This window comes from Pinus tabuliformis, chromosome 9 (assembly GCF_031772625.1).
Source record: "Pinus tabuliformis cultivar Carrire ecotype Pingquan chromosome 9, CPIR1, whole genome shotgun sequence".
In the NCBI taxonomy this organism is placed as follows: domain Eukaryota; kingdom Viridiplantae; phylum Streptophyta; class Pinopsida; order Pinales; family Pinaceae; genus Pinus; species Pinus tabuliformis.
This window is the reverse complement of record NC_142307.1, coordinates 1915770041-1915783854: the sequence shown is the minus strand read 5'-3', so window position 1 is coordinate 1915783854 and position 13814 is coordinate 1915770041.

Genomic DNA, 13814 nt, shown 5'->3' with positions numbered 1-13814 from the left:
TTCCAAAATTCACGAACTCTTATCCATATTTTCTTAATATATTCTTGATCCAAAGCTTCATTGTATGGTCTTATTTCTAGGGAAGGTAGTTGTTTCCATGAGTCCTCCTAACAATATATAGTTTTTCCATCTTTACCTTTAGAGGATGTTATGATGAATCAAAGTTGCATGTGATTTGGTGTAATTCCAAATGAAGGGTCCATATTAGAGGTTATTTTATCTTAAAATATTTCATTCATCAAGTTATTTACCATATTTACCTCTGTGGATCTACCCCTTGACCCTCACCCTTATCAGGTCTATGAGGTAACAATCATATCTAATGTATTTTTTTTCCTTGGACAGTTTTATTGTTTATCATTTCTTTTTTTCCTAGCCATCCTTGGATTATTTTAGATACATTTATCCTTTCATTCTACTAGACTCCATTTTATTTCCAATGAGTCTCTCCATAGAGGAAAATTATGTAAATGTTGGTTAGGAACTTAAGCACTTTGAAAATTCTAACTAGGTTCATGAAGTTGGAAATGAGGATAGAGTAAGAAAAGAACTTGAGGAAGAGTATACGATAAATAAGGAAGAGATATTTAAGATTCCATTTATCAAATATTTCCATAAACTTCGTGAGAAATGATTCCTAATATAATTTTCTTCCAACATTCTTAGCTAATGGGATACGTAGGCAGAGGGAGTGGAAACTTCCTATGTGAAAACATAAAGTCTTACTTATGCTCCTTTTTGAAAAGGAGATGAGTGTAGAAGAAAAAAATGGACGATTTGGAATTATTAAGATACCTGCTTAAGGTTAGGAGAAAGTTGGTGCCATGTAGATGCTTAAATTTTCCAACATTGTGTTTTTTCTTCTTAGCATGGTGATGAGGTCCATTAATAGGTACATTATATGGGTCACAATTCCATCCTCCAACTTATTAAATTATCTTTTGCTCATATCCATCTACAAATTTTGTTATATTATGCTCAGTGTGAGGAGTATAGACGTGTTACTATGTCATGTGGCCTAATGTGTGTTAAATGCAGGGATTGGAGCAATTTTGAGTTGATTTGAGTGTAGGAACTTGGAGTAGAAAACAAAGAGATATTCTATGAGGTGTTCCACCTCCTTAATTCCTCAAATCAGTCAAAGATCCCCGACTCTATCTCATCAACTCGGTGTCATTGACATCCAAGCAGGCTGAGTTCACTGGCAACTGAGCCAGTGCAAGTCAAGGAAGAGTTAGGTTCACCTATTCTCGAGTTAGGGAGTCAAATATCCCAATTTATAGGGAGATGTTGGTAGATCCACTATTGTATAAATAAATAACCTAAGGGACTCATTAAGATTCAAATTTTTATTGTAGCCAAGAGGCTATTAACCTAAAGCACATTTGGTTGTTATTTTTATGATGTATTTGACACTTTTTGAATACTAATGAGAATCTATGTTTTGATCCAACACTGAGTTGACTCAGAAGGATGAAGCTATTGGGTTAGGGCCCAACCCTAGCAGCAAAAGTTCCTCTCTTGTATCTATATTCTTAGTTTAGAATGTTGATTAATTGTTGAAGTTTATTCATGTTTCTTTTAGCTTAGAAGTTTGATTAAGTTTTTTCTTATTTATGTTTCCATTATCTTAGAGGGTAGATTAGTTGTTGCAGTTCACTAGAGTAAAATCCATCAAAAATACTGGGATAGTGACCCCTATCTCATCTCCCTCATGGGATCATGATTAGAGGACCCCACTCTCACAACCTAAAAACAGAGTGTGATTTCATGTTCATTGTGTAGGTCAAGTTTTAATATTATTTAAATAGCTGTTTATAATTTCTTTGAAAGATTTACATTTGTTATTTTGCTTCTCATGATTTCATAGATCAAGTTTTAGCATTAAATAGATGATCTTTTCCAAATTCAATTCATCTTTTCCACATTGACTTGTAATGATTTGTAAATGAAAAGAAAAACAAGTGCAGGTGTTATTGCAGGGTTGCTGATCTGCAGGAAAGAACTACTTTCACCAACTCCATTTAGGGATTCTCCACCTTCTCTTGATGCATGCCAACCCATGTTCTAAACATCTGTTTTTCGGTCACCGTGAGCAAGCCATCTTAGCCCAAATATGGAATTTTTGAATCATTGGACTTGAATAAGGGTGATGATCACCTTCCCCAAACTTTATACAACTTTCATACACCCTTCCAACACTTCATGTCACCCTTCTTACCCTCCAAACCCTCTCAGCTAACTTCATGTATAATTTCGGGACATCTTGTAGCAGTGCAAGAATCTTGTAGCAACATCCTGTAGCTTACTTGTAGCATCTTGTTTTGACCTTTTCTTGACCTACAATGATAGCCTAGCCTAATTTAGGAGTATTTAACCACTCAGCTTATACTCCATGACCATAAGTGCCACCTTGAGGAGCCCTTTCACTCCTTTTCCTTATTGCAATATAAGATAGCATTAGTTATTTCATTTTCGAATTTAGCAATTATAACTTCATTTACTCTACAAGTGTGAATTAGAGAGGAAATGCACGAATTCTTGAATTATGAAATGGTAGAATAATCTTTTGTTTTCAAGCAACCCTGATAGATAGATGATTAAGTGCAAGTTAGCATAGTTTCCTTTCTGCAAATTAGCATAAGATTTGTGTCCTTTCATAACATTTACAAGTTGGCAGCTTTCATTTTCTGAGTTTAAAGGCATTTACTTTCTCTACACTAGGACTAGCCTTTACATTCCACTTTGAGTAGTCACACTCCTTTCAGTTCAGTAGTGGAATGGTCTGGAACCCTAATGATCGAGTGACCCAAGTTAGGGTGGCATGAGTACAATGATCCATTTATTGTGTATATAACATTGTCACCTCTATGTTTTTACGAACCCCAGGTTGATTACGTAAAGTTGGTAGCTTTGTGAGTCACAGCATTCTTGTTGCAATACTTAGGATCATCACTTTTTGGCATCGTTGTCGGGGAGGTGACTAGGTAGATGTAATTTATGCTTTTCTTTTTGTTTTGCATTCAGTAGATAGATGTTATTCTTGCTTTCCTTTTTGTTTTGCGGTTTATTTTGGAAAAAATAATTTCATGCCTCGTACGAGTAGAGATACTTTAGGGAAATTCTTGCTAAATACCCCCCCACCATTAAACAATCAACCTTCACTCTTCTTCGGTGATTGTTAACTTCCCTCTTTGACTGCAGGGGAGTTAGAGGACCCCTTAGGTGATCAACCTGAGATCTTTGAAGAGCCTATTGGGGAAGAAGAGGAAGAAACCATTCCACATACTTAAACCATGGCTAAAAACATAAATGAGGGTGTTTTTCCCATTAGAGAGACTAATGGAGATGCTAGGATTAAAAATGTAAGACCTTCTTCCCTTCCTCACTTCCATGGTTTAACCTCAGAGGCAACGTGATACCTTTTTTGAGTTTTTTGTTACCTGCACAACTTATGATTATACCTCTGATGACTAGAAGTTGAAGTTGTTCCCATCCACCCTTAAGGATGTAGCCTTACGCTTGTTCATGGTTCTACCTGGGGATAACCTCACTACCTGGGCTCAAATGAAACAATCCTTTAACAACAAGTACAGGGACTATTGTATGTCTAAAGACACCAAGGAGGAAATCCTTAGAATGCCTCTTGGATCGAATGAATCCTTGGAAAACTATGAGGATAGGTTCCATCATAGTTGTAAAAGGGTTAGATGCACCCTTGATCCTGAATCACTCAAGTTAGTCCTTCTTATAGGAATCAAGGAGAACATACTTGATACCCTAAACATGTTGTTTGGAAGAGACAATTATCAGCTACCCGATGACAACATCAATACTGTATTCAAAAACCATTATAGGGTTGTTATGAAGAAGGGTAGGTCTAGTCAAGCTTTAGCTAGTTCCTCTTCCTCCACCACATCTATCAAGAATTAAATTGGAAACATGTTGGAGTAATTTAAAAGTGAAATGTTGCACACTTTTTCTCTGCAAATGGACACCATTCATATCAGGAGGAAACAAGAGGAAGAAGAGAGAGACTTAGCTATATTTTTCCCTAAATTCACTAAAAGGCACTCCAGAAATGAGTTTACATTAAAAGTTATAGAGGTCTCCTCAGTCTCTGAGGAAAACCATTCCATAGATAAGTTTCCTTATTTTCCTGGATTAAAAGTTGTATACTAAGGTGCAGAAGGTGGGGCTGAACAAACCTATTACATCAATCAAAGGAGGTCTCAAGGACCTCAGCCATACTAGCATGACATGCAAGGTGAATCCTATTCCTATTAGCATCCCAACCAGAGTGATCCCATGCCCCCTTGTTATTCTCCTACTCATCCTTCATGGTCCACACCTTATCCTTGGCCTTATGCACCTCAGTATCCTCCCCAACCTGCCAATCAACCATTTCAACCATATGCTTCTACACATCCTCAGTGGAATACCCCATCACAAGGTTGGAGGCCTCAATTCAACCAACCACCTACTTTACTGCCTCCACCTCCATCTCAACCACAACTCATTCATCCTGCTCCACCTAAGAAACCTCATATGCCTACTCAACTAAATTCGAACTCGAAGAACAAACATGAACAACATGTCTATAGTGGAGAGACATCTTACCCTTCTTATGCTATGGAGATTCAAGAAATCAACCTCAGGCCGAGAAGAGTTCTCCCACATAACCAACCTCCATATCCACATGAGGAGCTTGAAGAGGAAAAAAAAGTGAGTGTTCCTAAAGCCAATCCACCTCCTTTTCCTGAAATATTGATCCATTTTAACCAAGACACCCAATAAGACACTGAACTTCTAGGAGAATTGAAAGACTTGTGTGTTAAAATGCCACTCCTCCAAGCTATCAAGGATGTTACCACCTATAATAATATTATAAAAGAGAACTTCTTCAAACATCCTTGAAGGAGAAACAAATACACCCCTACCATCAATGTCATTGGAAAATTGTCTGATCTAATGTTGGGGAGATGGATTTTCCCAAAGTATCTAGACCTTGGAAGTCCTGTGGTAGATGTGCACATTGATGGCATCATTGTCCCTCACACCTTGATTGATGTTGGGGCTTCCATTGATGTGATGACTAAGGAAACCATGCTCAAACCGAACCTCAAAGGATCTTTGAGGAAGACCACAACTGTTTTGCAACTTGCAAATAGCTCCATAGTGGCTTGTGAGGGAGCTTTTGAGGATGTAATGGTCTCTATTGATTCCTAGGAGTATCCTGTTGACTTCCTTGTTCTCCAGACAAAGACCAAATTCAATGGCTATCCTCTCATCCCTGGAAGACCATGGCTAGCCACTGATGATGCTTACATAATTTACAGATCTAGGAACATGGCCATTTAGAATGGGCATTTGTCCAAGTAGTTGATATTGTACCCTCCTACTCAACCATCCATGGAGCATGACTTACCCCTATGGTTGGAGGAGGAGGAGGAAGATGAGGTGTATCATAGCACAACCCATCCAACCTGTACCGTAGATGTTATTATAGGAGGGGGGGCAACCTGATCAAGATGACCTCATTGACCAAATCCTCCAGAACCAACCCCCTAACACTATGCCTCTTATTAAGATTGTGAAGGAATCAAAGGGGAATTTTTGGACTAAGATATGCCTAGTGGACCCAAGTCTTACACATGTCAAAATGGTAGATTTTGGTACATCTAAAACCTTGAAGATCAACCCCTCTCTCTCAACTAACCAGGAAGAGAAATTGTGCAACATGTTGAGAGAACACTTAGATGCCTTTGCTAGTAACCATAAAGAAATGAAGGGGGTGCATTCTTTGGTGTGTACTCATCACATCTACATCTAGGAAGGATGCAAAGTTGTGTGCCAACCTCAGAGGAGAATGAACCTAGCCCTCAAAGACATAGCAAAGGAAGAGTTGCAGAAGTTGCTGAATGCAAGGTTCATCTACCCATATCTTATAGTGAGTGGGTGTCCCTTCTAGTTTTGGTCCCAAAGAAGAATGGAAAGTGGAGGATATGTGTGGATTATAGAGAGTTGAACAAAGCCACTAAAAAGGGCCTTTTCCCTTTACCTTTCATTGATAAAGTCTTTGATGGTCTTTCAGGGAAGAAGTTCTTGCTGGATAGATTCAATGGTTGCAATCAGATCCATATCTGCCCAGAGGACCAAGATAAGACTACATTCACTTGTCCTTGGGCTAACTTTTCTTATAGGGTCCTTCCTTTCATATTATGTAATTCCCTTGCCACTTTTTAAAGGGTAGTTCTGAGCATATTTTCTAAGCTATTCCATGACTTTGTAGAGATATACATGGATGATTTCACTCCCTACGGGTGTGACTTCCTAGAGGCTCTCTCTAAGTTAGGGGAAGTATTAAATAAGTGCATTGAAATGAGCCTCTCGCTTATTCCTGAGAAGTCTTAATTCTTGATGAATGTAGGGACTCTCCTTGGCCATTCAATATCTCAGGAGGGAATACAAGTGGACCCAAACAAAATTTCCGTCATAAAAAGGGTCCCTACTCTTCAAAAGTAGAGGGATGTTAGGATCTTCTTGGGCTTAGCTGGATATTATAGGAGGTTTATCAAAGACTTCAACCCATCATTGTTTGGATTTTTGGCCAAGGATTCTAGATTTTGTTGGCTAGATAGTTGCCAAGCGGCCCTTGAGATCTTAAAGGACAAACTGACTACTGCACCCATACTTAGAGGCTGAAATTGGGCTCCTCCTTTCCAAATCCATGTCAATTCATCTGGCAAAATTGTAGGAAAAGCTCTTGGTCAGATAGATGACAAGCTTCCTTATGCCATTTACTTCATTAGAAAATTGTGTATAAGTCTGAATTGAATTACACTGTAACTGAGAAGGAACTCTTATTTGTTGTCCACATCTTGAACAAGTTCAGACACTGCATTACTGGATATCAAAATTTTGTGCATACTGACCATACAACTATCAAATACTTAATGAACATGCATGATGTGAATTCTAGAATTATTAGATGGTTGCTTCTATTACAACAGCTTGATTTAACTGTCATTGATAAGTTAGGTAAAGAAAATGTAGTTGTATGTTTTTTGTCTAGAATTTCTTTTCCTGCAAGTGAGGAAGGGATGGTTGATGATTAGTTGTCATATGAGCACTTAGTTTCTATTTCAGTTCTCTCTCCATGGTTTGTCGACATAGAAAAAAACCTAGTTGTTGCAGAGTTCCATCCAAATCTCTCATCTAGGGAGAAGAGCATAATTGTAAGGAAGAGTGTGTATTTCACTTTGATTGTGGGAAATCTCTTCATTCTGGGACTAGATATAATATTGAAGAGATGTGTCAGGGAAGAGGAAGTCTTTGGCATCCTCTCAACCTGTCATGACAAGCACTGTGGAGGTCACTTTACTATAAAGAAGACAACTTTCAAGGTTCTACAAGCTTGCTACTACTAGCCCACTCTCCACCAACATGCAAGAAGATACACTAGTCATTGTGATCAATGCCAGAGGATGAGGAAACATACTCCCAAGGATGAAATTCCTTTACAACCTCAGGTGGCTTTATAGCCATTTGACAAGTGGGCCATGGATTTAATTGGGCCAATCGATTTGAAATGGAGCAGATTAGTAATTTTGTGCTAATTCCCCATTCAGAATAAAATCAAAGATGCTTACCATTTTCTTATCAAGTGCTCAAGGATTCACCATTTTTCTTAATTAATTGATTCCCATGAGAGTTTCTTATGTAAATGTTATAAACAATTTAACATAAAACATATGTTGAACAACAACAAAGAACATCAAAATACAACACACAACACAGAGATTTGATGAGGAGTTCATCCCTCCTGGGCTACATCTCCTTGGTCCATCTTCCAATGCTTGGACCTCTCTATTATGCTCAAAATTACAACAAAAGTGTGTTTTCAATGCTCAAATGCCTCTGAAACCTATCTCAATGAGTTGAGAATAGCCAAAAATGTTAGAATTCATCTTTTTTGCACCTAATTTGGATAAGAACTGAAGAAGTTATGACCTCTCCTAGTTCTCCCATAATTTTCTCAACAAATTCCCCTTTTTCGGCCACCAACCATCAAATTCAGCCTTAAATCCGCCAAATTTGCTAGAATTTGGCCACCGGAGTCATACTTCCCAACGGGTTCGGAAATCACAATCACAATAGGTGTTGGTGGAGAGATGGATGGAACAAATCCTTTCAAAATGTTGGGAACGTGATCCACCAAGGGAAGTTTTGAGGCTTAGAGCCCAGATTTTGGTCAAAAATTATAACTCTGATGTAATGAATCTGCATTTTGTGGGTGCAGAGTGCGTAGATGGTAAAAGAGTCATAGGGTTGTCTACCCTCAATTGTGTAATGTAACATCAGCTGTAGAGACCACCATGGGATTGTATAAATAGAGCGAGGCTCTAACTAGTTAAGAAATTGAAGAATAATCTAATCAAAACATGGAATAGAAGCATAGTGGAAGAACATAAGTGTAAACTCTAGTTTGGGTCGTAGAGTAGGAGAAGGCTCTGCAGCTGAGTGTGCAGACCCCTAGAGCTGAGTGCGTAAGGCGAGTCGAGTCTATAAAAAGTTGAAATCATTAATAAAGAGAAATTTCATATCAATTCTATGTATTTATTTCCTGTTTTATGCATTGAATATATTGGGTATAAATTGCACTCCTATTGTTTATATGATGCATGAGTATATATGGTTGTATTGATTAAGTGAATACAAGATAGAATATTTGTTTACGCCAAGTTGACTAATATCTGTAAGAAGATAAGTAAGATATGTGGTGTAGTTTGGGGAAGTATTGCAGTTCACTACCATAGAAGCGCAAAAGAATCTCAGCCCTTGGTTAGGGCTGCGCGAAAGACAATTATAATAGATCGCGAGGGTATTGAAGGGTAGAACAATGTGCGAAGTAAACTTCGTGAAGGTAGGCATAGTTGGACTAAATCGACACCACAGGCATCTCAAGGGTGCAGAAACTTGGTTCCAGCATCCCACCATACTGCTTCGAGTCAGACTTCAATCCGCGGTTCGCACACTGATGCCGAAAGGGCCAGTAGTGTATGGATTTGTTTACCTAAATAACTTCGAACCTGGGTTAGGCACCCTCAAGCCAACACAAAAACTGTGATCACTAATTAGCAGCGGAACACATCGCAATTGGCTATCGGTGAAGAAATGGGCGCACATAATACACCACATTTTTGAAACTACGATGAGTGATTTGCGATGGTGGACTTAACTATTTATGAACCACAATTCATAACAATTTCATGTTCGGTATATATCAGCTTGTCAAAATCGGTGCGGGACCCTAAAATTCCATACATTGCAACCTACTCTCTTTTCACATCCGGTTACATTGACATTTCACTATCAGCACAGGCAGGGTAATTCTTAACAAGAATTCCTGCTGCGATGCATTTTGTGATGTGATCCATGTGATATCACATCTTGGTGGGACCAGGGGCCGATTTTTAACAGAAAACTTATGTCGATGTGATGTGATGGGCCGATTTGTCTGAGCAACAATAGAGTGACACATGGTGCCTCCCAATTGGTGGAAGAGACTTGAACTTTTTTTTTCCAAAGGAAAAAATAGTAACTTTTATTAAAAAGATAATGAAAAGTTACACTAGCATATGCTCTGATACATTCTGTAAGCAGCCACTAAGGCTCGAGTGCTTTCGCACCCCCCGCATCGTTAGAAGACTAACGTGCATAGAGAAAAAAAAGGGAGAAGAGAGGAGAGAGAGAGAAAAGGAGCAGAAAAACTGAATTCCGGCTGTGAGTAAGACTCAGGCTTCAAGTTTTTCTCCCCTTTTTCTTTTCGACCTTACGCCACTCTCCTTGAGTGGGCTCGATCGAAGCAATGACTATCTGTGTTTCTGCATTCTGTGAGCCAGTTTCTTTGTCTGAATCTGAAGTATCAGAGTGGTGATGACGTTTGATGCCTCCCATGCTTGGATCCACCCTTGTCATCTCTGTCTTGTTGTTCGGAGTGGTTCCCTTCTGATTCTCCATTTCTTGAGATACCTCAGTCTTCTCTGCAGGGGTCTCTTCCACCTCTGCTTCTGATTCTTCTTCCTCTGAATCTGGGGGTGAAAATTGCCATCCTTTCTTCTGCTTCCCTTTCTGCTTCTTTTTACTGTTTACTTTCTTTGCTTCTGGACATGAGCTTTGCAGGTGTCCTGTCTGCCTACAGAGCCTGCATCTGAAAGCGGTGTTTTCATAATCTAGTACTTGCAACCAGTTTTGTTGTTTGTAGATCAGCCTTATATTGTCCGGCAGCCCTTTACTTAAATCTACTTCCACACAAATACGTGCGAAAGTATAGATCCTTTCATCAATCCTTTCCAGGTCTGTTTTGATATATTTCCCTATACTGTTCCCAATGCCTTCCAAGACTTGTTCATTCCAGAAGTGCAGAGGGAGATTGTATAGTCTGACCCAGACCGGCATTTTGGTTACAGTCATTCTGTTTGGATCAAAATCTGGAAACCATGGGGTCATAAAAAGCCCCGATGTTCCCCAAAACCAAGGCCCTGTACTGATAACTGTATCTCTGACTTCCTTGGATGTAAATTTTACTATAAAAAACCCCTTTGAACATAAGTGAATCTCACATTCCATGGTCCAGCTGGTGAAAATCCAATGGAATAGATCCAAGGGTTTGGGCCAAAAGCTGTTGAAACGGCAGATTAGAGCTTGCGTTTCATAGGACTTGACGAAATCATCAAGCCCTGAAGAATCTAAATTTAAGGCTGGGGTTTGCTCTGACTGATCTACAATGTATGGCCTGGGTATGTTTCCGCCTGGATCTGAAGAGGGCCCTGAATCTCTGCTGCCCTGAAGAATGTTTTTGTAGGATAATCCTCCCTTGGGTTGGTGCTGGGGTGCAGGTTTTTTCCCCTTGTCCCCCCCTAAGGAGCTTGTCTGTCCCTGAGGCAGAGCCCCTCCTCTCAATCTAAAGTTTAAAGTAATGATTGATCCTGGCCCAATCTCGTAGCTATCCATCGACCTCAGATCCTGGAGAGACCGCCTGCCACTGACCAGATGCTGGATCTGAACTGGGTATCCCATTTCTGCCCAGATCTGTTGTTTCAGCTGCAAGGATGTGCTTCCTGCATGAACCCATACTAAACGAGTTTTTCCCTGAGGGGGTTTAATCAGAATCTGAAACCAAGAAGTTGTTACCTGCTCTGGCTGTAAGCAAAACTCCAGATCTGACGCTGTTTTTGTTTGTTTTCCCTTGAACTTGTCTGGATCTGCTAAAACTCTGCTCGATCTATGATTGGTGCCCTCGATCTGCTGCCTGGAAGCAAAACGTGCTCGGATATAGGCTAGATCGTGTAGATCCAAGCCGGAACTGCGATGTTTGGGCCCCTGCGTTGTAGGATGGATCGGATCTGCATCATGCAGCCCTCCCCTACCATTTCTCCGTTCGTTCTGGTTTTGGCGTTGTCTGGCCTCTGAACACCATACGGCACGGCAGCTTCTTTGTTCAAGTGCGCCGTTTAGGGCCTCAATCTTCCGCCAGGGACAGGCCTCCTCATATATCCACTTAATACGGTGATGCTCCGTTGATGCCCTCGCCTCCCGGTCTTGCTGAAAGCTTAAGTTTCCTTCCCGATCCAGGATCGCATGATTCCTTTTGAACCCCACAGATGCAGAGCCGCACGGATCTGGGTGTAAATAAGGCGTTTTTCTGCGGGATTCAAGCCATTTCTCTGAAAACGATTGCAGAAATGACGACCCACCAGCACTGTTCTCCGTCGCCCCAAAACCTTGATCGGCTTCGACCCCTGAGGTTGGCTTGGGAGCCGACGCGGCGACACCAACGACTCTGCTCGCGTAAACCCTAAACATCGCCGTTCCAGTTCACCTCCCCAAAAATCTTATCCGGCCGGAAGAGACTTGAACTTGCTCACTGTGCACTTATTTTTCATGTTTAACAAACTTATCAAAAATCTTTTTTGGGAGCATCTGAATTCCATCTTTGATGAAACGAGTTGTGTTGGATTCATATCACCAAGATCTATCCCACCATATAGCTTCCATTCCATTCTATGAAATTTTATTTTGAGCTTAAACTTGAGCTCCTAATCACTCCTCCCCATTGGAAGCTTTTGGACTTGAAAATATTATATTCAGTTATTGAAAAGATGAGGGTATTGTTCCCTCAACTTCCCCTCTTCAATCCATTTGGCCTTTGATGGATTTGTACCTTTGAGACCCACTTTAAGATAATCAACATTTCCCCTCTTTGATGACCTCGTTCTTCTGTCAAGTATGGTGTCTTGCTAAAGTTCATCAAGAAGTTCTAGAGAAAAATCTTCAATTGATGGAATTTGTACACTTTCTCATTGATCTTCAATCAAAGGAGGACCATACAATCTCAAATTTTAAGCATTAACAACTTAATAAATTTGCATATATGAGGGCAAATCAAGCTTGAAAGCATTATTACCAATCTTTTCTAGAATTTTAAATGGACCATAATGGATGGGTTTCAACTTTTTACCTTCACCTTGAAGCCTTTCCTTGCTAATGCAAAGCCAAACTTCATCACCTACTTGAAACTGATGATTCACATAATCTCTGTCATACCTTGCCTTCTACTTGCCTTGACTCTTTTCTAGTTGTTCTTGAACTTTTTGGTGAATCAACTGAATTTTCTCAATGAATTTATTTTCTCTGTCTATGTCACAATGTCCATCTATAACTACATCTTTCTCAAATATGAAATCCAAAGGCAATTTATGTAAATAACAAAGACATGCCTAAAAAGGCAAAGTTAGAATAGATGAGCAATATAATGAAATAGTTCATCTGACAACTTAGGATGTTTGCTGCAATATTCTCTTAGCAAATGAATAGCTATCCTATTAACCACTTCAGTTTTACCAACTATTTGTGAATGGGAGGCTATACTTTTCTTCAACTTTATGTCCATCAAGTTCCATAAATTTGACAAAAAATACCCAACAAATTGGGAATCACAATCACTTACAATAAAAGTAGGTAATCCAAAATGAACCCATACATTTTGAAAGAAAATATGAGTTGTTTTTTCAACTGTAATTTGTTTTTTACAAGGCATTAATATGAACATCTTGCTAAACTTATACACAAATACGTACAAATAATCATGACCTTTTGTTGATAAAGTAAGGCCTCCTACAAAATCCATAGAAACACTCTCGCATGGACGTGAATGCACTGGAAGTGGTGTGTATAATCCTAGTTTCCTATTACTAAGCTTACTAACTACACACAATGAATAACCTCTGATAAAAGATGACACACTTTCAAGCATACGAGGCCAGTAAAAATACCTCTGAAGATTTGCCATGGTTTTACTTACACCGAAATGTCCAACAATAAGAGAAGTGTGCACTTCCCTTGTGACATTTACTCTCTCTCCTTGTGGAACACAAAGTTTTCCGAAATGATACAATAGATTATCATGTACATGGTAGTCTAATTCCTCAACTTGGTGGCCTTGACTCAAGTTTGAAAATACGTCTTGAAAGTAAACATCATGTGTGTATTGTTCAACATAACATTCAGGCAAAACATAATGATTCTTGAGTAAAATGGATACATTAATACCCAGTCTGGAAAGCATATCAGCAACTTTATTATAAATACCTTTCTTGTACATGATTACCAAGTAGAATTATTGTTAGAATCCCATCGAGTGAAGGTTCCTTTATTATTACAATTTTGTTTGAGATTGTAGATATTGCAAAGGTTGATGATCGGTGTGAATAATGGTTTGTTTTCCCATTAGGTAATTCTTCCATTTCTTC